Here is a 24,803-nt window from a genome sequence, read left to right as displayed (position 1 = left end):
CGATGCAATTTTTGTGTTTCGTCAACACCCTGAGGGTCCACAGATTACGGATTGCCTACAGATGTGCTTCAGATACTGCTACTGGTCTTACAGGGTACGATCAAAGCGTAGAGAGTTTAACACATGTCTCCCATGGAGAAAAGTCCGCATGGTGCCTGTTGTATTCAATTACGAAGCAGTTTCTGTGTTTCATCAACACTCTGAATGTCCACAGTTTACGGAATGCCTACAGCTGTGCTTCGGGAACAGTTACTGGTCTTGCAGGATTCGATCAAAGCGTAGACAGTTTAAGACATTACTCCCATGGAGAAATGTCCGCATGGTGCTTATTTTATTCAATGCCGATGTAATTTTTGTGTTTCGTCAACACCCTGAGGGTCTACAGATTACGGATTGCCTACAGATGTGCTTCAGACACTGCTACTGGTCTTCAGGGTACGATCAAATCATAGAGAGTTTAACACAATTCTCCCATGGAGAAAAGTCCGCATGGAGCCTGTTGTATTCAATCCCGAAGCAGTTTCTGTGTTTCATCAACACTCGGAAGGTCCACAGATTACGGAATGCATACAGATGTGTTTCGGAAACTGTTACTGGTCTTCCAGGGAACGACCAAAGCGTAGACAGTTTAAGACATTACGCAAATGGAGAAAAGTCCACATGGTGCCTGTTGTATTCAATACCGATGCAGTTTCTGTGTTTCATCAACACTCTGTTGGTCCACAGGTTACTGAATGCCTCCAGATGTGCTTCGGAAACTACTACTGGTCTTCCACTGTGCGATCAAAGCGTAGACAGTTTTAGACATTACTCCCAAGGAGAAAGGTACGCATGGTGCTTATTGTATTCAATGTCGATGCAATTTTTGTGTTTCATCAACACTCTGAAGGTCCACAGATTACGGAATCCATACAGATGTGCCTCGGAAACTGTAACCGGTCCTTCAGGGAACGATCAAAGCGTAGACAGTTTATGACATTACTCCCATGGAGAAAAGTCTGCATGGTGCCTGTTGTATTCAATCCCGATGCAGTTACTGTGTTTCAACAACACTCTGATGGTCCACAGATTACAGAATGCCTCCAGATGTGCTTCGGAAACTACTACGGGTCTTAAACAGCGCGATCAAAGCGTAGACAGTTTAGGACATTACTCCCATGGAGAAAAGTCCGCATGGTGCTTATTGTATTCAATGCCGATACAATTTTTGTGTTTCATCAACACTGTGAAGGTCCACAGATTACGGAATGCATACAGATGTGATTCGGAAACTGCTACTGATCTTCCAGGGAACGATAAAAGCGTAGACAGTTTAAGACATTACTGCCACGGAGAAAAGTCTGCATGGTGGCTGTCGTATTCAATCCCGATGCAGTTTCGGTGTTTCATCAACAATCTTATGGTCCACAGATTACAGAATGCTTCCAGATGTGCTTCGGAAACTACTACTGGTCTTCCAGGGAACGATCAAAGAATAGACAATTTAAGACATTACTCCCATGGAGAAAAGTCCGCATTGCACTTATTGTAGCCAATGCCGATGCAGTTTCTGTGTTTCATCATCACTCTGAAGGTCCTAAGATTACAGAATGCCTCCAGATGTGCTTCGGAAACAACTACTGGTCTTCCAGGGAACGATCAAAGCGTAGACAGTTTAAGACATTCCTCCCATGGAGAAAAGTCCGCATAGTGCCTGTTGTATTCAATCCCGATGCAGTTTCGGTGTTTCATCAACAATCTTATGGTCCACAGATTACAGAATGCTTCCAGATGTGCTTCGGAAACTACTACTGGTCTTCCAGGGAACAATCAAAGCGTAGACAGTTTAAGACATTACTCCCATGGAGAAAAGTCCGCATGGTGCTTATTGTATTCAATGCCGATGCAATTTTTGTGTTTCGTCAACACCCTGAGGGTCCACAGATTACGGATTGCCTACAGATGTGCTTCAGACACTGTTACTGGTCTTACTGGGTACGATCAAAGCGTAGACAGTTTAACACATTTCTCCCATGGAGAAAAGTCCGCATGGTGCCTGTTGTATTCAATCCCGAAGCAGTTTCTGTGTTTCATCAACACTCTGATGGTCCACAGATTACAGAATGCCTCCACATGCGCTTCGAAAACAACTACCGGTCTTCCATCGAACGATCAAAATCGTAGACAGACATTATTCCCATGGAGAAAAGTCCGCATGGTGCTTATTGTATTCAATGCCGATGCAATTTTTGTGTTTCGTCAACACCCTGAGGGTCCACGGATTACGGATTGCCTACAGATGTGCTTCAGATGCTGCTACTGGTCTTACTGGGTACGATAAAAGCGTAGAGAGTTTAACACATTTCTCCCATGGAGTAAAGTCCGCATGGTGCCTGTTGTATTCAATCCCGAAGCAGTTTCTGTCATTCATCAACACTCTGAATGTCCACAGTTTACGGAATGCCTACAGCTGTGCTTCGGAAACAGTTACTGGTCTTCCAGGATTCGATCAAAGCGTAGACAGTTTAAGACATTACTCCCATGGTGAAAGGTCAGCATAGTGCCTGTTGTATTCAATCCCGATGCAGTTTCTGTGTTTCATCAACACTCTGATGGTCCACAGATTACAGAATGCTTCCAGATGTGCTACGGAAACTACTACTGGTCTTCCAGGGAACAATCAAAGCGTAGCCAGTTTAAGACATTACTCCCATGGAGAAAAGTCCGCATGGTGCTTATTGTATTCAATGCCGATGCAATTTTTGTGTTTCGTCAACACCCTGAGGGTCCACAGATTACGGATTGCCTACAGATGTGCTTCAGATACTGCTACTGGTCTCACAGGGTACGATCAAAGCGTAGAGAGTTTAACACATTTCTCCCATGGAGAAAAGTCCGCATGGTGGCTGTTGTATTCAATCCCGAAGCAGTTTCTGTGTTTCATCAACACTCTGAATGTCCACAGTTTACGGAATGCCTACAGCTGTGCTTCGGAAACAGTTACTGGTCTTGCAGGATTCGATCAAAGCGTAGACAGTTTAAGACATTACTCCCATGGTGAAAAGTCAGCATAGTGCCTGTAATATTCTATGCCGATGCAATTTCTGTGTTTAGTCAACACTCTGAAGGTACACAGATTACATAATGCCTATAGATGTGCTTCGGAAACTACTACTGGTCTTCCAGGAATCGATCAAAGCGTAGACAGTTTAAGACATTACTGCCACGGAGAAAAGTCTTCATGGTGGCTGTTGTATTCAATCCCGATGCAGTATCTGTGTTTCATCAACACTCTGATGGTCCACAGATAACAGAATGCCCTCAGATGTGCTTCGGAAACTACTACTGGTCTTCCAGGGAACGATCAAAGAATAGACAATTTAAGACATTACTCCCATGGAGAAAAGTCCTCATTGCACTTATTGTAGCCAATGCCGATGCAGTTTTTGCGTTTCATCATCACTCTGAAGGTCCTCAGATTACAGAATGCCTCCAGATGTGCTTCGGAAACAACAACTGGTCTTCCAGGAATCGATCAAAGCGTAGACAGTGTAAGACATTACTCCCATGGAGAAAAGTCCGCATGGTGCTTATTGTATTCAATGCCGATGCAATTTTTGTGTTTCGTCAACACCCTGAAGGTCCACAGATTACGGATTGCCTACAGATGTGCTTCAGACACTGCTACTGGTCTTCCAGGGAACGACCGAAGCGTAGACAGTTTAAGACATTACGCACATGGAGAAAAGTCCGCATGGTGCCTGTTGTATTCAATACCGATGCAGTTTCTGTGTTTCATCAACACTCTGTTGGTCCACAGGTTACAGAATGCCTCCAGATGTGCTTAGGAAACTACTACTGGTCTTCCACTGTGCGATCAAAGTGTAGACAGTTTAAGACATTACTCCCATGGAGAAAAGTCGGCATGGAGTATATTTTATTCAACCCCGATGCAATTTTTGTGTTTCGTCAACACTCTGATGGTCCACAGATTACGGAATGCATACAGATGTGATTCGGAAACTGCTACTGGTCTTCCAGGGAACGACCAAAGCGTAGACAGTTTAAGACATTACTCCCATGGAGAAAAGTCCGCATGGTGACTGTTATATTCTTTCCCGATGCAATTTCTGTGTTTAATCAACACTCTGAAGGTACACAGATTACAGAATGCCTCCAGATGTGCTTCGGAAACTACTACTGGTCTTCCAGGGAACGACCAAAGCGTAGACAGTTTAAGACATTACTCCCATGGAGAAAAGTCCGCATTGTACTTATTGTAGCCAATCCCGATGCAATTTTTGTGTTTCATCAACACTCTGAATGTCCACAGTTTACGGAATGCCTACAGCTGTGCTTCGGAAACAGTTACTGGTCTTCCAGGATTCGGTCAAAGCGTAGGCAGTTTAAGACATTACTCCGATGGTGAAAAGTCAGCATAATGCCTGTTGTATTCAATCACGATGCATTTTCTGTGTTTCATCAACACTCTGATGGTCCACAGATTACAGAATGCTTCCAGATGTGCTTCGGAAACTACTACTGGTATTCCAGGGAACAATCAAAGCGTAGACAGTTTAAGACATTACTCCCATGGAGAAAAGTCCGCATGGTGCTTATTGTATTCAATGGCGATGCAATTTTTGTTTTTCGTCAACACCCTGAAGGTCCACAGATTACGGATTGCCTACAGATGTGCTTCAGATACTGCTACTGGTCTTACAGGGTACGATCAAAGCGTAGAGAGTTTAACACATTTCTCCCATGGAGAAAAGTCCGCATGGTGCCTGTTGTACTCAATCCCGAAGCAGTTTCTGTGTTTCATCAACAATCTTATGGTCCACAGATTACAGAATGCTTCCAGATGTGCTTCGGAAACTACTACTGGTCTTCCAGGGAACAATCAAAGCGTAGACAGTTTAAGACATTACTCCCATGGAGAAAAGTCCGCATGGTGCTTATTGTATTCAATGCCGATGCAATTTTTGTGTTTCGTCAACACCCTGAGGGTCCACAGATTACGGATTGCCTACAGATGTGCTTCAGACACTGTTACTGGTCTTACTGTGTACGATCAAAGCGTAGACAGTTTAACACATTTCTCCCATGGAGAAAAGTCCGCATGGTGCCTGTTGTATTCAATCCCGAAGCAGTTTCTGTGTTTCATCAACACTCTGATGGTCCACAGATTACAGAATACCTCCACATGCGCTTCGAAAACTACTACCGGTCTTCCATCGAACGATCAAAGTGTAGACAGACATTATTCCCATGGAGAAAAGTCCGCATGGTGCTTATTGTATTCAATGCCGATGCAATCTTTGTGTTTCGTCAACACCCTGAAGGTCCACAGATTTCGGATTGCCTACAGATGTGCTTCAGATACTGCTACTGGTCTTACTGGGTATGATCAAAGCGTAGAGGGTTTAACACATTTCTCCCATGGAGAAAAGTCCGCATGGTGGCTGTTGTATTCAATCCCGAAGCAGTTTCTGTGTTTCATCAACACTCTGAATGTCCACAGTTTACGGAATGCCTACAGCTGTGCTTCGGAAACAGTTACTGGTCTTGCAGGATTCGATCAAAGCGTAGACAGTTTAAGACATTACTCCCATGGTGAAAAGTCAGCATAGTGCCTGTAATATTCTATGCCGATGCAATTTCTGTGTTTAATCAACACTCTGAAGCTACACAGATTACATAATGCCTCCAGATGTGCTTCGGAAACTACTACTGGTCTTCCAGGAATCGATCAAAGCGTAGACAGTTTAAGACATTACTCCCATGGAGAAAAGTCGGCATGGAGTATATTTTATTGAATCCCGATGCAATTTTTGTGTTTCGTCAACACTCTGATGGTCCACAGATTACGGGATGCATACAGATGTGATTCGGAAACTGCTACTGGTCTTCCAGGGAACGACCGAAGCGTAGACAGTTGAGGACATTACGCACATGGAGAAAAGTCTGCATGGTGTGGTTTGTATTCAATCCCGATGCAGTATCTGTGTTTCATCACCACTCTGATGGTCCACAGATTACAGAATGCCTCCAGATGTGCTTCGGAAACTACTACTGGTCTTCCAGGGAACGATCAAAGAATAGACAATTTAAGACATTACTCCCATGGAGAAAAGTACGCATTGTACTTATTGTAGCCAATGCCGATGCAGTTTCTGTGTTTCATCATCACTCTGAGGGTCCTCAGATTACAGAATGCCTCTAGATGTGCTTCGGAAACAACTACTGGTCTTCCAGGGAACGATCAAAGCGTAGACAGTTTAAGACATTACTCCCATGGAGAAAAGTCCGCATGGTGACTGTTATATTCTTTCCCGATGCAATTTCTGTGTTTAATCAACACTCTGAAAGTACACAGATTACAGAATGCCTCCAGATGTGCTTCGGAAACAACAACTGGTCTTCCAGGAATCGATCAAAGCGTAGACAGTGTAAGACATTACTCCCATGGAGAAAAGTCCGCATGGTGCTTATTGTATTCAATGCCGATGCAATTTTTGTGTTTCGTCAACACCCTGAAGGTCCACAGATTACGGATTGCCTACAGATGTGCTTCAGACACTGCTACTGGTCTTCCAGGGAACGACCGAAGCGTAGACAGTTTAAGACATTACGCACATGGAGAAAAGTCCGCATGGTGCCTGTTGTATTCAATACCGATGCAGTTTCTGTGTTTCATCAACACTCTGTTGGTCCACAGGTTACAGAATGCCTCCAGATGTGCTTAGGAAACTACTACTGGTCTTCCACTGTGCGATCAAAGTGTAGACAGTTTAAGACATTACTCCCATGGAGAAAAGTCGGCATGGAGTATATTTTATTCAACCCCGATGCAATTTTTGTGTTTCGTCAACACTCTGATGGTCCACAGATTACGGAATGCATACAGATGTGATTCGGAAACTGCTACTGGTCTTCCAGGGAACGACCAAAGCGTAGACAGTTTAAGACATTACTCCCATGGAGAAAAGTCCGCATGGTGACTGTTATATTCTTTCCCGATGCAATTTCTGTGTTTAATCAACACTCTGAAGGTACACAGATTACAGAATGCCTCCAGATGTGCTTCGGAAACTACTACTGGTCTTCCAGGGAACGACCAAAGCGTAGACAGTTTAAGACATTACTCCCATGGAGAAAAGTCCGCATTGTACTTATTGTAGCCAATCCCGATGCAATTTTTGTGTTTCATCAACACTCTGAATGTCCACAGTTTACGGAATGCCTACAGCTGTGCTTCGGAAACAGTTACTGGTCTTCCAGGATTCGGTCAAAGCGTAGGCAGTTTAAGACATTACTCCGATGGTGAAAAGTCAGCATAATGCCTGTTGTATTCAATCACGATGCATTTTCTGTGTTTCATCAACACTCTGATGGTCCACAGATTACAGAATGCTTCCAGATGTGCTTCGGAAACTACTACTGGTATTCCAGGGAACAATCAAAGCGTAGACAGTTTAAGACATTACTCCCATGGAGAAAAGTCCGCATGGTGCTTATTGTATTCAATGGCGATGCAATTTTTGTTTTTCGTCAACACCCTGAAGGTCCACAGATTACGGATTGCCTACAGATGTGCTTCAGATACTGCTACTGGTCTTACAGGGTACGATCAAAGCGTAGAGAGTTTAACACATTTCTCCCATGGAGAAAAGTCCGCATGGTGCCTGTTGTACTCAATCCCGAAGCAGTTTCTGTGTTTCATCAACAATCTTATGGTCCACAGATTACAGAATGCTTCCAGATGTGCTTCGGAAACTACTACTGGTCTTCCAGGGAACAATCAAAGCGTAGACAGTTTAAGACATTACTCCCATGGAGAAAAGTCCGCATGGTGCTTATTGTATTCAATGCCGATGCAATTTTTGTGTTTCGTCAACACCCTGAGGGTCCACAGATTACGGATTGCCTACAGATGTGCTTCAGACACTGTTACTGGTCTTACTGTGTACGATCAAAGCGTAGACAGTTTAACACATTTCTCCCATGGAGAAAAGTCCGCATGGTGCCTGTTGTATTCAATCCCGAAGCAGTTTCTGTGTTTCATCAACACTCTGATGGTCCACAGATTACAGAATACCTCCACATGCGCTTCGAAAACTACTACCGGTCTTCCATCGAACGATCAAAGCGTAGACAGACATTATTCCCATGGAGAAAAGTCCGCATGGTGCTTATTGTATTCAATGCCGATGCAATCTTTGTGTTTCGTCAACACCCTGAAGGTCCACAGATTTCGGATTGCCTACAGATGTGCTTCAGATACTGCTACTGGTCTTACTGGGTATGATCAAAGCGTAGAGGGTTTAACACATTTCTCCCATGGAGAAAAGTCCGCATGGTGGCTGTTGTATTCAATCCCGAAGCAGTTTCTGTGTTTCATCAACACTCTGAATGTCCACAGTTTACGGAATGCCTACAGCTGTGCTTCGGAAACAGTTACTGGTCTTGCAGGATTCGATCAAAGCGTAGACAGTTTAAGACATTACTCCCATGGTGAAAAGTCAGCATAGTGCCTGTAATATTCTATGCCGATGCAATTTCTGTGTTTAATCAACACTCTGAAGCTACACAGATTACATAATGCCTCCAGATGTGCTTCGGAAACTACTACTGGTCTTCCAGGAATCGATCAAAGCGTAGACAGTTTAAGACATTACTCCCATGGAGAAAAGTCGGCATGGAGTATATTTTATTGAATCCCGATGCAATTTTTGTGTTTCGTCAACACTCTGATGGTCCACAGATTACGGGATGCATACAGATGTGATTCGGAAACTGCTACTGGTCTTCCAGGGAACGACCGAAGCGTAGACAGTTGAGGACATTACGCACATGGAGAAAAGTCTGCATGGTGTGGTTTGTATTCAATCCCGATGCAGTATCTGTGTTTCATCACCACTCTGATGGTCCACAGATTACAGAATGCCTCCAGATGTGCTTCGGAAACTACTACTGGTCTTCCAGGGAACGATCAAAGAATAGACAATTTAAGACATTACTCCCATGGAGAAAAGTACGCATTGTACTTATTGTAGCCAATGCCGATGCAGTTTCTGTGTTTCATCATCACTCTGAGGGTCCTCAGATTACAGAATGCCTCTAGATGTGCTTCGGAAACAACTACTGGTCTTCCAGGGAACGATCAAAGCGTAGACAGTTTAAGACATTACTCCCATGGAGAAAAGTCCGCATGGTGACTGTTATATTCTTTCCCGATGCAATTTCTGTGTTTAATCAACACTCTGAAAGTACACAGATTACAGAATGAATCCAGATGTGCTTCGGAAACTACTACTGGTCTTCCAGGAATCGATCAAGGCGTAGACAGTTTAAGACATTACTCCCATGGAGAAAAGTCGGCATGGAGTATATTTTATTGAATCCTGATGCAATTTTTGTGTTTCGTCAACACTCTGATGGTCCACAGATTACGGGATGCATACAGATGTGATTCGGAAACTGCTACTGGTCTTCCAGGGAACGACCAAAGCGTAGACAGTTTAAGACATTACTCCCATGGAGAAAAGTCCGCATGGTGACTGTTATATTCTTTCCCGATGCAATTTCTGTGTTTAATCAACACTCTGAAGGTACACAGATTACAGAATGCCTCCAGATGTGCTTCGGAAACTACTACTGGTCTTCCAGGGAACGATCAAAGAATAGACAATTTAAGACATTACTCCCATGGAGAAAAGTGCGCATTGTACTTATTGTAGCCAATCCCGATGCAATTTTTGTGTTTCATCAACACTCTGAATGTCCACAGTTTACGGAATGCCAACAGCTGTGCTTCGGAAACAGTTACTGGTCTTCCAGTATTCGATCAAAGCGTAGACAGTTCAAGACATTACTCCCATGGTGAAAAGTCAGCATAGAGCCTGTTGTATTCAATCCCGATGCAGTTTGTGTGTTTCATCAACACTCTGATGGTCCACAGATTTAGAATGCTTCCAGATGTGCTTCGGAAACTACTACTGGTCTTCCAGGGAACAATCAAAGCGTAGACAGTTTAAGACACTACTCCCATGGAGAAAAGTCCGCATGGTGCTTATTGTATTCAATCCCGATGCAATTTTTGTGTTTCGTCAACACCCTGAGGGTCCACAGATTACGGATTGCCTACAGATGTGCTTCAGATACTGCTACTGGTCTTACAGGGTACGATCAAAGCGTAGAGAGTTTAACACATGTCTCCCATGGAGAAAAGTCCGCATGGTGCCTGTTGTATTCAATTACGAAGCAGTTTCTGTGTTTCATCAACACTCTGAATGTCCACAGTTTACGGAATGCCTACAGCTGTGCTTCGGGAACAGTTACTGGTCTTGCAGGATTCGATCAAAGCGTAGACAGTTTAAGACATTACTCCCATGGAGAAAAGTCGGCATGGTGCTTATTTTATTCAATGCCGATGTAATTTTTGTGTTTCGTCAACACCCTGAGGGTCTACAGATTACGGATTGCCTACAGATGTGCTTCAGACACTGCTACTGGTCTTCAGGGTACGATCAAATCATAGAGAGTTTAACACAATTCTCCCATGGAGAAAAGTCCGCATGGAGCCTGTTGTATTGAATCCCGAAGCAGTTTCTGTGTTTCATCAACACTCGGAAGGTCCACAGATTACGGAATGCATACAGATGTGTTTCGGAAACTGTTACTGGTCTTCCAGGGAACAACCAAAGCGTAGACAGTTTAAGACATTACGCAAATGGAGAAAAGTCAACATGGTGCCTGTTGTATTCAATACCGATGCAGTTTCTGTGTTTCATCAACACTCTGTTGGTCCACAGGTTACTGAATGCCTCCAGATGTGCTTCGGAAACTACTACTGGTCTTCCACTGTGCGATCAAAGCGTAGACAGTTTTAGACATTACTCCCAAGGAGAAAGGTACGCATGGTGCTTATTGTATTCAATGTCGATGCAATTTTTGTGTTTCATCAACACTCTGAAGGTCCACAGATTACGGAATCCATACAGATGTGCCTCGGAAACTGTAACCGGTCCTTCAGGGAACGATCAAAGCGTAGACAGTTTATGACATTACTCCCATGGAGAAAAGTCTGCATGGTGCCTGTTGTATTCAATCCCGATGCAGTTACTGTGTTTCAACAACACTCTGATGGTCCACAGATTACAGAATGCCTCCAGATGTGCTTCGGAAACTACTACGGGTCTTAAACAGCGCGATCAAAGCGTAGACAGTTTAGGACATTACTCCCATGGAGAAAAGTCCGCATGGTGCTTATTGTATTCAATGCCGATACAATTTTTGTGTTTCATCAACACTGTGAAGGTCCACAGATTACGGAATGCATACAGATGTGATTCGGAAACTGCTACTGATCTTCCAGGGAACGATAAAAGCGTAGACAGTTTAAGACATTACTGCCACGGAGAAAAGTCTGCATGGTGGCTGTCGTATTCAATCCCGATGCAGTTTCGGTGTTTCATCAACAATCTTATGGTCCACAGATTACAGAATGCTTCCAGATGTGCTTCGGAAACTACTACTGGTCTTCCAGGGAACGATCAAAGAATAGACAATTTAAGACATTACTCCCATGGAGAAAAGTCCGCATTGCACTTATTGTAGCCAATGCCGATGCAGTTTCTGTGTTTCATCATCACTCTGAAGGTCCTAAGATTACAGAATGCCTCCAGATGTGCTTCGGAAACAACTACTGGTCTTCCAGGGAACGATCAAAGCGTAGACAGTTTAAGACATTCCTCCCATGGAGAAAAGTCCGCATAGTGCCTGTTGTATTCAATCCCGATGCAGTTTCGGTGTTTCATCAACAATCTTATGGTCCACAGATTACAGAATGCTTCCAGATGTGCTTCGGAAACTACTACTGGTCTTCCAGGGAACAATCAAAGCGTAGACAGTTTAAGACATTACTCCCATGGAGAAAAGTCCGCATGGTGCTTATTGTATTCAATGCCGATGCAATTTTTGTGTTTCGTCAACACCCTGAGGGTCCACAGATTACGGATTGCCTACAGATGTGCTTCAGACACTGTTACTGGTCTTACTGGGTACGATCAAAGCGTAGACAGTTTAACACATTTCTCCCATGGAGAAAAGTCCGCATGGTGCCTGTTGTATTCAATCCCGAAGCAGTTTCTGTGTTTCATCAACACTCTGATGGTCCACAGATTACAGAATGCCTCCACATGCGCTTCGAAAACAACTACCGGTCTTCCATCGAACGATCAAAATCGTAGACAGACATTATTCCCATGGAGAAAAGTCCGCATGGTGCTTATTGTATTCAATGCCGATGCAATTTTTGTGTTTCGTCAACACCCTGAGGGTCCACGGATTACGGATTGCCTACAGATGTGCTTCAGATACTGCTACTGGTCTTACTGGGTACGATAAAAGCGTAGAGAGTTTAACACATTTCTCCCATGGAGTAAAGTCCGCATGGTGCCTGTTGTATTCAATCCCGAAGCAGTTTCTGTCATTCATCAACACTCTGAATGTCCACAGTTTACGGAATGCCTACAGCTGTGCTTCGGAAACAGTTACTGGTCTTCCAGGATTCGATCAAAGCGTAGACAGTTTAAGACATTACTCCCATGGTGAAAGGTCAGCATAGTGCCTGTTGTATTCAATCCCGATGCAGTTTCTGTGTTTCATCAACACTCTGATGGTCCACAGATTACAGAATGCTTCCAGATGTGCTACGGAAACTACTACTGGTCTTCCATTGAACAATCAAAGCGTAGCCAGTTTAAGACATTACTCCCATGGAGAAAAGTCCGCATGGTGCTTATTGTATTCAATGCCGATGCAATTTTTGTGTTTCGTCAACACCCTGAGGGTCCACAGATTACGGATTGCCTACAGATGTGCTTCAGATACTGCTACTGGTCTCACAGGGTACGATCAAAGCGTAGAGAGTTTAACACATTTCTCCCATGGAGAAAAGTCCGCATGGTGGCTGTTGTATTCAATCCCGAAGCAGTTTCTGTGTTTCATCAACACTCTGAATGTCCACAGTTTACGGAATGCCTACAGCTGTGCTTCGGAAACAGTTACTGGTCTTGCAGGATTCGATCAAAGCGTAGACAGTTTAAGACATTACTCCCATGGTGAAAAGTCAGCATAGTGCCTGTAATATTCTATGCCGATGCAATTTCTGTGTTTAGTCAACACTCTGAAGGTACACAGATTACATAATGCCTATAGATGTGCTTCGGAAACTACTACTGGTCTTCCAGGAATCGATCAAAGCGTAGACAGTTTAAGACATTACTGCCACGGAGAAAAGTCTTCATGGTGGCTGTTGTATTCAATCCCGATGCAGTATCTGTGTTTAATCAACACTCTGATGGTCCACAGATAACAGAATGCCCTCAGATGTGCTTCGGAAACTACTACTGGTCTTCCAGGGAACGATCAAAGAATAGACAATTTAAGACATTACTCCCATGGAGAAAAGTCCTCATTGCACTTATTGTAGCCAATGCCGATGCAGTTTTTGCGTTTCATCATCACTCTGAAGGTCCTCAGATTACAGAATGCCTCCAGATGTGCTTCGGAAACAACAACTGGTCTTCCAGGAATCGATCAAAGCGTAGACAGTGTAAGACATTACTCCCATGGAGAAAAGTCCGCATGGTGCTTATTGTATTCAATGCCGATGCAATTTTTGTGTTTCGTCAACACCCTGAAGGTCCACAGATTACGGATTGCCTACAGATGTGCTTCAGACACTGCTACTGGTCTTCCAGGGAACGACCGAAGCGTAGACAGTTTAAGACATTACGCACATGGAGAAAAGTCCGCATGGTGCCTGTTGTATTCAATACCGATGCAGTTTCTGTGTTTCATCAACACTCTGTTGGTCCACAGGTTACAGAATGCCTCCAGATGTGCTTAGGAAACTACTACTGGTCTTCCACTGTGCGATCAAAGTGTAGACAGTTTAAGACATTACTCCCATGGAGAAAAGTCGGCATGGAGTATATTTTATTCAACCCCGATGCAATTTTTGTGTTTCGTCAACACTCTGATGGTCCACAGATTACGGAACGCATACAGATGTGATTCGGAAACTGCTACTGGTCTTCCAGGGAACGACCAAAGCGTAGACAGTTTAAGACATTACTCCCATGGAGAAAAGTCCGCATGGTGACTGTTATATTCTTTCCCGATGCAATTTCTGTGTTTAATCAACACTCTGAAGGTACACAGATTACAGAATGCCTCCAGATGTGCTTCGGAAACTACTACTGGTCTTCCAGGGAACGACCAAGGCGTAGACAGTTTAAGACATTACTCCCATGGAGAAAAGTCCGCATTGTACTTATTGTAGCCAATCCCGATGCAATTTTTGTGTTTCATCAACACTCTGAATGTCCACAGTTTACGGAATGCCTACAGCTGTGCTTCGGAAACAGTTACTGGTCTTCCAGGATTCGGTCAAAGCGTAGGCAGTTTAAGACATTACTCCGATGGTGAAAAGTCAGCATAATGCCTGTTGTATTCAATCACGATGCATTTTCTGTGTTTCATCAACACTCTGATGGTCCACAGATTACAGAATGCTTCCAGATGTGCTTCGGAAACTACTACTGGTATTCCAGGGAACAATCAAAGCGTAGACAGTTTAAGACATTACTCCCATGGAGAAAAGTCCGCATGGTGCTTATTGTATTCAATGGCGATGCAATTTTTGTTTTTCGTCAACACCCTGAAGGTCCACAGATTACGGATTGCCTACAGATGTGCTTCAGATACTGCTACTGGTCTTACAGGGTACGATCAAAGCGTAGAGAGTTTAACACATTTCTCCCATGGAGAAAAGTCCGCATGGTGCCTGTTGTACTCAATCCCGAAGCAGTTTCTGTGTTTCATCAACAATCTTATGGTCCACAGATTACAGAATGCTTCCAGATGTGCTTCGGAAACTACTACTGGTCTTCCAGGGTAAATCAAAGCGTAGACAGTTTAAGACATTACTCCCATGGAGAAAAGTCCGCATGGTGCTTATTGTATTCAATGCCGATGCAATTTTTGTGTTTCGTCAACACCCTGAGGGTCCACAGATTACGGATTGCCTACAGATGTGCTTCAGACACTGTTACTGGTCTTACTGTGTACGATCAAAGCGTAGACAGTTTAACACATTTCTCCCATGGAGAAAAGTCCGCATGGTGCCTGTTGTATTCAATCCCGAAGCAGTTTCTGTGTTTCATCAACACTCTGATGGTCCACAGATTACAGAATACCTCCACATGCGCTTCGAAAACTACTACCGGTCTTCCATCGAACGATCAAAGCGTAGACAGACATTATTCCCATGGAGAAAAGTCCGCATGGTGCTCATTGTATTCAATGCCGATGCAATCTTTGTGTTTCGTCAACACCCTGAAAGTCCACAGATTTCGGATTGCCTACAGATGTGCTTCAGATACTGCTACTGGTCTTACTGGGTATGATCAAAGCGTAGAGGGTTTAACACATTTCTCCCATGGAGAAAAGTCCGCATGGTGGCTGTTGTATTCAATCCCGAAGCAGTTTCTGTGTTTCATCAACACTCTGAATGTCCACAGTTTACGGAATGCCTACAGCTGTGCTTCGGAAACAGTTACTGGTCTTGCAGGATTCGATCAAAGCGTAGACAGTTTAAGACATTACTCCCATGGTGAAAAGTCAGCATAGTGCCTGTAATATTCTATGCCGATGCAATTTCTGTGTTTAATCAACACTCTGAAGCTACACAGATTACATAATGCCTCCAGATGTGCTTCGGAAACTACTACTGGTCTTCCAGGAATCGATCAAAGCGTAGACAGTTTAAGACATTACTCCCATGGAGAAAAGTCGGCATGGAGTATATTTTATTGAATCCCGATGCAATTTTTGTGTTTCGTCAACACTCTGATGGTCCACAGATTACGGGATGCATACAGATGTGATTCGGAAACTGCTACTGGTCTTCCAGGGAACGACCGAAGCGTAGACAGTTGAGGACATTACGCACATGGAGAAAAGTCTGCATGGTGTGGTTTGTATTCAATCCCGATGCAGTATCTGTGTTTCATCACCACTCTGATGGTCCACAGATTACAGAATGCCTCCAGATGTGCTTCGGAAACTACTACTGGTCTTCCAGGGAACGATCAAAGAATAGACAATTTAAGACATTACTCCCATGGAGAAAAGTACGCATTGTACTTATTGTAGCCAATGCCGATGCAGTTTCTGTGTTTCATCATCACTCTGAGGGTCCTCAGATTACAGAATGCCTCCAGATGTGCTTCGGAAACAACTACTGGTCTTCCAGGGAACGATCAAAGCGTAGACAGTTTAAGACATTACTCCCATGGAGAAAAGTCCGCATGGTGACTGTTATATTCTTTCCCGATGCAATTTCTGTGTTTAATCAACACTCTGAAAGTACACAGATTACAGAATGAATCCAGATGTGCTTCGGAAACTACTACTGGTCTTCCAGGAATCGATCAAGGCGTAGACAGTTTAAGACATTACTCCCATGGAGAAAAGTCGGCATGGAGTATATTTTATTGAATCCTGATGCAATTTTTGTGTTTCGTCAACACTCTGATGGTCCACAGATTACGGGATGCATACAGATGTGATTCGGAAACTGCTACTGGTCTTCCAGGGAACGACCAAAGCGTAGACAGTTTAAGACATTACTCCCATGGAGAAAAGTCCGCATGGTGACTGTTATTTTCTTTCCCGATGCAATTTCTGTGTTTAATCAACACTCTGAAGGTACACAGATTACAGAATGCCTCCAGATGTGCTTCGGAAACTACTACTGGTCTTCCAGGGAACGATCAAAGAATAGACAATTTAAGACATTACTCCCATGGAGAAAAGTGCGCATTGTACTTATTGTAGCCAATCCCGATGCAATTTTTGTGTTTCATCAACACTCTGAATGTCCACAGTTTACGGAATGCCTACAGCTGTGCTTCGGAAACAGTTACTGGTCTTCCAGGATTCGATCAAAGCGTAGACAGTTTAAGACATTACTCCCATGGTAAAAAGTCAGCATAGTGCCTGTTGTATTCAAACCCGATGCAGTTTCTGTGTTTCATCAACACTCTAATGGTCCACAGATTACAGAATGCCTCCAGATGTGCTTCGGAAACTACTACTGGTATTCCAGGGAACGATCAAAGAATAGACAATTTAAGACATTACTCTCATGGAGAAAAGTCCGCATTGTACTTATTGTAACCAATGCCGATGCAGTTTCTGTGTTTCATCATCAATCTGAAGGTCCACAGATTACAGAATGCCTCCAGATGTGCTTCGGAAACAACTACTGGTCTTCCATTGAACGATAAAAGCGTAGACAGTTTAAGACATTACTCCCATGGAGAAACGTCCGCATGGTGACTGTTATATCCTATCCCGATGCAATTACTGTGTTTAATCAACACTCTGAAGGTACACAGATTACGGAATGCCTCCAGATGTGCTTCGGAAACTACTACTGGACTTCCAGGAATCGATCAAAACGTAGACAGTTTAAGACATTACTCCCATGGAGAAAAGTCGGCATGGAGTATATTTTATTCAATGCCGATGCAATTTTTGTGTTTCGTCAACAGTCTGAAGGTCCACAGATTACGGAATGCATACAGATGTCATTCGGAAACTGCTACTGGTCTTCCAGGGAACGACCAAAGCGTAGACAGTTTAAGACATTACTCCAATGGAGAAAAGTCTGCATGATACTTATTGTATTCAATGCCGATGCAATTTTTGTGTTTCATCAACACTCTGAAGGTCCACAGATTACGGAATGCCTACCGATGTGCTTCGGAAACTACTATTGGCCTTCAAGGGAACGTTCAAAGCGTAGACAATTTAGGACGTTACTCCCACAGAGAAAAGTCCGCATGGTGCTTATTGTATTCAATGCCGATGCAATTTTTGTGTTTCATCAACACCCTGAGGGTCCACAGATTACGGATTGCCTACAGATGTGCTTCAGATACTGCTACTGGTCTCACAGGGTACGATCAAAGCGTAGAGAGTTTAACACATTTCTCCCATGGAGAAAAGTCCGCATGGTGGCTGTTGTATTCAATCCCGAAGCAGTTTCTGTGTTTCATCAACACTCTGAATGTCCACAGTTTACGGAATGCCTACAGCTGTGCTTCGGAAACAGTTACTGGTCTTGCAGGATTCGATCTAATCGTAGACAGTTTAAGACATTACTCCCATGGTGAAAAGTCAGCATAGTGCCTGTAATATTCTATGCCGATGCAATTTCTGTGTTTAGTCAACACTCTGAAGGTACACAGATTACATAATGCCTATAGATGTGCTTCGGAAACTACTACTGGTCTTCCAGGAATCGATCAAAGCGTAGACAGTTTAAGACATTACTGCCACGGAGAAAAGTCTTCATGGTGGCTGTTGTATTCAATCCCGATGCAGTATCTGTGTTTCATCAACACTCTGATGGTCCACAGATAACAGAATGCCCTCAGATGTGCTTCGGAAACTACTACTGGTCTTCCAGGGAACGATCAAAGAATAGACAATTTAAGACATTACTCCCATGGAGAAAAGTCCTCATTGCACTTATCGTAGCCAGTGCCGATGCAGTTTTTGCGTTTCATCATCACTCTGAAGGTCCTCAGATTACAGAATGCCTCCAGATGTGCTTCGGAAACAACAACTGGTCTTCCAGGAATCGATCAAAGCGTAGACAGTGTAAGACATTACTCCCATGGAGAAAAGTCCGCATGGTGCTTATTGTATTCAATGCCGATGCAATTTTTGTGTTTCGTCAACACCCTGAAGGTCCACAGATTACGGATTGCCTACAGATGTGCTTCAGACACTGCTACTGGTCTTCCAGGGAACGACCGAAGCGTAGACAGTTTAAGACATTACGCACATGGAGAAAAGTCCGCATGGTGCCTGTTGTATTCAATACCGATGCAGTTTCTGTGTTTCATCAACACTCTGTTGGTCCACAGGTTACAGAATGCCTCCAGATGTGCTTAGGAAACTACTACTGGTCTTCCACTGTGCGATCAAAGTGTAGACAGTTTAAGACATTACTCCCATGGAGAAAAGTCGGCATGGAGTATATTTTATTCAACCCCGATGCAATTTTTGTGTTTCGTCAACACTCTGATGGTCCACAGATTACGGAATGCATACAGATGTGATTCGGAAACTGCTACTGGTCTTCCAGGGAACGACCAAAGCGTAGACAGTTTAAGACATTACTCCCATGGAGAAAAGTCCGCATGGTGACTGTTATATTCTTTCCCGATGCAATTTCTGTGTTTAATCAACACTCTGAAGGTACACAGATTACAGAATGCCTCCAGATGTGCTTCGGAAACTACTACTGGTCTTCCAGGGAACGACCAAAGCGTAGACAGTTTAAGACATTACTCCCATGGAGAAAAGTCCGCATTGTACTTATTGTAGCCAATCCCGATGCAATTTTTGTGTTTCATCAACACTCTGAATGTCCACAGTTTACGGAATGCCTACAGCTGTGCTTCGGAAACAGTTACTGGTCTTCCAGGATTCGGTCAAAGCGTAGGCAGTTTAAGACATTACTCCGATGGTGAAAAGTCAGCATAATGCCTGTTGTATTCAATCACGATGCATTTTCTGTGTTTCATCAACACTCTGATGGTCCACAGATTACAGAATGCATCCAGATGTGCTTCGGAAACTACTACTGGTATTCCAGGGAACAATCAAAGCGTAGACAGTTTAAGACATTACTCCCATGGAGAAAAGTCCGCATGGTGCTTATTGTATTCAATGGCGATGCAATTTTTGTTTTTCGTCAACACCCTGAAGGTCCACAGATTACGGATTGCCTACAGATGTGCTTCAGATACTGCTACTGGTCTTACAGGGTACGATCAAAGCGTAGAGAGTTTAACACATTTCTCCCATGGAGAAAAGTCCGCATGGTGCCTGTTGTACTCAATCCCGAAGCAGTTTCTGTGTTTCATCAACAATCTTATGGTCCACAGATTACAGAATGCTTCCAGATGTGCTTCGGAAACTACTACTGGTCTTCCAGGGAACAATCAAAGCGTAGACAGTTTAAGACATTACTCCCATGGAGAAAAGTCCGCATGGTGCTTATTGTATTCAATGCCGATGCAATTTTTGTGTTTCGTCAACACCCTGAGGGTCCACAGATTACGGACTGCCTACAGATGTGCTTCAGACACTGTTACTGGTCTTACTGTGTACGATCAAATCGTAGACAGTTTAACACATTTCTCCCATGGAGAAAAGTCCGCATGGTGCCTGTTGTATTCAATCCCGAAGCAGTTTCTGTGTTTCATCAACACTCTGATGGTCCACAGATTACAGAAGACCTCCACATGCGCTTCGAAAACTACTACCGGTCTTCCATCGAACGATCAAAGCGTAGACAGACATTATTCCCATGGAGAAAAGTCCGCATGGTGCTTATTGTATTCAATGCCGATGCAATCTTTGTGTTTCGTCAACACCCTGAAGGTCCACAGATTTCGGATTGCCTACAGATGTGCTTCAGATACTGCTACTGGTCTTACTGGGTATGATCAAAGCGTAGAGGGTTTAACACATTTCTCCCATGGAGAAAAGTCCGCATGGTGGCTGTTGTATTCAATCCCGAAGCAGTTTCTGTGTTTCATCAACACTCTGAATGTCCACAGTTTACGGAATGCCTACAGCTGTGCTTCGGAAACAGTTACTGGTCTTGCAGGATTCGATCAAAGCGTAGACAGTTTAAGACATTACTCCCATGGTGAAAAGTCAGCATAGTGCCTGTAATATTCTATGCCGATGCAATTTCTGTGTTTAATCAACACTCTGAAGCTACACAGATTACATAATGCCTCCAGATGTGCTTCGGAAACTACTACTGGTCTTCCAGGAATCGATCAAAGCGTAGACAGTTTAAGACATTACTCCCATGGAGAAAAGTCGGCATGGAGTATATTTTATTGAATCCCGATGCAATTTTTGTGTTTCGTCAACACTCTGATGGTCCACAGATTACGGGATGCATACAGATGTGATTCGGAAACTGCTACTGGTCTTCCAGGGAACGACCGAAGCGTAGACAGTTGAGGACATTACGCACATGGAGAAAAGTCTGCATGGTGTGGTTTGTATTCAATCCCGATGCAGTATCTGTGTTTCATCACCACTCTGATGGTCCACAGATTACAGAATGCCTCCAGATGTGCTTCGGAAACTACTACTGGTCTTCCAGGGAACGATCAAAGAATAGACAATTTAAGACATTACTCCCATGGAGAAAAGTACGCATTGTACTTATTGTAGCCAATGCCGATGCAGTTTCTGTGTTTCATCATCACTCTGAGGGTCCTCAGATTACAGAATGCCTCCAGATGTGCTTCGGAAACAACTACTGGTCTTCCAGGGAACGATCAAAGCGTAGACAGTTTAAGACATTACTCCCATGGAGAAAAGTCCGCATGGTGACTGTTATATTCTTTCCCGATGCAATTTCTGTGTTTAATCAACACTCTGAAAGTACACAGATTACAGAATGAATCCAGATGTGCTTCGGAAACTACTACTGGTCTTCCAGGAATCGATCAAGGCGTAGACAGTTTAAGACATTACTCCCATGGAGAAAAGTCGGCATGGAGTATATTTTATTGAATCCTGATGCAATTTTTGTGTTTCGTCAACACTCTGATGGTCCACAGATTACGGGATGCATACAGATGTGATTCGGAAACTGCTACTGGTCTTCCAGGGAGCGACCAAAGCGTAGACAGTTTAAGACATTACTCCCATGGAGAAAAGTCCGCATGGTGACTGTTATATTCTTTCCCGATGCAATTTCTGTGTTTAATCAACGCTCTGAAGGTACACAGATTACAGAATGCCTCCAGATGTGCTTCGGAAACTACTACTGGTCTTCCAGGGAACGATCAAAGAATAGACAATTTAAGACATTACTCCCATGGAGAAAAGTGCGCATTGTACTTATTGTAGCCAATCCCGATGCAATTTTTGTGTTTCAACAACACTCTGAATGTCCACAGTTTACGGAATGCCTACAGCTGTGCTTCGGAAACAGTTACTGGTCTTCCAGGATTCGATCAAAGCGTAGACAGTTTAAGACATTACTCCCATGGTAAAAAGTCAGCATAGTGCCTGTTGTATTCAAACCCGATGCAGTTTCTGTGTTTCATCAACACTCTAATGGTCGACAGATTACAGAATGCCTCCAGATGTGCTTCGGAAACTACTACTGGTATTCCAGGGAACGATCAAAGAATAGACAATTTAAGACATTACTCTTATGGAGAAAAGTCCGCATTGTACTTATTGTAACCAATGCCGATGCAGTTTCTGTGTTTCATCATCAATCTGAAGGTCCACAGATTACAGAATGCCTCCAGATGTGCTTCGGAAACAACTACTGGTCTTCCATTGAACGATAAAAGCGTAGACAGTTTAAGACATTACTCCCATGGAGAAACGTCCGCATGGTGACTGTTATATCCTATCCCGATGCAATTACTGTGTTTAATCAACACTCTGAAGGTACACAGATTACGGAATGCCTCCAGATGTGCTTCGGAAACTACTACTGGACTTCCAGGAATCGATCAAAACGTAGACAGTTTAAGACATTACTCCCATGGAGAAAAGTCGGCATGGAGTATATTTTATTCAATGCCGATGCAATTTTTGTGTTTCGTCAACAGTCTGAAGGTCCACAGATTACGGAATGCATACAGATGTCATTCGGAAACTGCTACTGGTCTTCCAGGGAACGACCAAAGCGTAGACAGTTTAAGACATTACTCCAATGGAGAAAAGTCTGCATGATACTTATTGTATTCAATGCCGATGCAATTTTTGTGTTTCATCAACACTCTGAAGGTCCACAGATTACGGAATGCCTACCGATGTGCTTCGGAAACTACTACTGGCCTTCAAGGGAACGTTCAAAGCGTAGACAATTTAGGACGTTACTCCCACAGAGAAAAGTCCGCATGGTGCTTATTGTATTCAATGCCGATGCAATTTTTGTGTTTCATCAACACTCTGAAGGTCCACAGATTACGGAATGCCTACAGATGTGCTTCGGAAACTGCTACTGGTCTTCCAGGGAACGATCAAAGCGTAGACAGTTTAAGACATTACTTCCACGGAGAAAAGTCTGCATGGTGGCTGTTGTATTCAATCCCGATGCAGTTCCTGAGTGTCATCAACACTCTGACGGTCCACAGATTACAGAATGCCTCCAGATGTGCTTCGGAAACTACTACTGGTCTTCCAGGGAACGAGCAAAGAATAGACAATTTAAGACATTACTCCCATGGAGAAAAGTCCGCATTGTGCCTATTGTATTCAATCCCGTTGCAGTTTCTGTGTTTCATCAACACTCTGAAGGTCCACAGATTACAGAATGCTTCCAGATGTGCCTCGGAAACTACTACTGGTCTCCCAGGGAACAATCAAAGCGTAGAAAGTTTAAGACATTACTCCCCATGGAGAAAGTCCGCATGGTGCTTATTGTATTCAATGCCGATGCAATTTTTGTGTTTCGTAAACACCCTGAGCGTCCACAGATTACGGATTGCCTACAGATGTGCTTCCGACACTGCTACTGGTCTTAGAGGGTACGATCAAAGCGCAGAGAGTTTAACACATTACTCCCATGGAGAAAAGTCCGCATGGTGCCTGTTGTATTCAATCCCGAAGCAGTTTCTGTGTTATATCAACACTCTGAAGAACCACAGATTACAGAATGCCTCCAGATGTGCTTCGGAATCAACTACTGGTCTTCCAGGGAACAATCAAAGCGTAGACAGTTTAAGACATTACTCCCATGGAGAAAAGTCCGCATGTTGACTGTTATAATCTATCCCGATGCAATTTCTGTGTTTAATCAACACTCTGAAGGTACACAGATTACAGAATGCCTCCAGATGTGCTTCGGAAACTACTACTGGTCTTCCAGGGAGCGATCAAAGCGTAGACAGTTTAAGACATTACTCCCATGAAGAAAAGTCGGCATGTTGTTTATTTTATTCAATGCCGATGCAATTTTTGTGTTTCGTCAACACTCTTAAAGTCCACAGACTACGGAATGCATACAGATGTGATTCGGAAACTGCTACTGGTATTCCAGGGAACGACCAAAGCGTAGAGAGTTTAAGACATTACGCACATGGAGAAAAGTCCGCATGGTGCCTGTTGTATTCAATACCGATGCAGTTTCTGTGTTTCATCAACACTCTGATGGTCTACAGATTACGGAATGCCTCCAGATGTGCTTCGGAAACTACTACTGGTCTTCCAGGGAGCGATCAAAGCGTAGACAGTTTAAGAAATTACTCCCAAGGAGAAAAGTCCGCATCGTGCTCAATGTAATCAATGCCGATGCAATTTTTGTGTTTCATCAACACTCTGAGGGTTCACAGATTACGGAATGCATACAGATATGCTTCGGAAACTACTACTGGTCTTCCAGGGTGCGATCAAAGCGTAGACAGTTTAAGACATTACTCCCAAGGAGAAAAGTCCACATGGTGCATATTGTATTCAATGCCGATGCAATTTTTGTGTTTCATCAACACTCTGAAGGTCCACAGATTACGGAATGCCTACAGATGTGCTTCGGAAACTGCTACCGGTCTTTCAGGGAACGATCAAAGCGTAGACAGTTTATGACATTACTCCCATGGAGAAAAGTCTGCATGGTGCCCGTTGTATTCAATCCCGGTGCAGTTTCATTGTTTCATCAACACTCTGATTTTCCACACATT

The sequence above is a fragment of the Schistocerca gregaria genome, chromosome 9 (genome assembly GCF_023897955.1).
Source record: "Schistocerca gregaria isolate iqSchGreg1 chromosome 9, iqSchGreg1.2, whole genome shotgun sequence".
Classification (NCBI taxonomy): domain Eukaryota; kingdom Metazoa; phylum Arthropoda; class Insecta; order Orthoptera; family Acrididae; genus Schistocerca; species Schistocerca gregaria.
The sequence above is the reverse complement of the archived record's forward strand: the minus strand, read 5'-3'. Positions refer to the sequence as shown.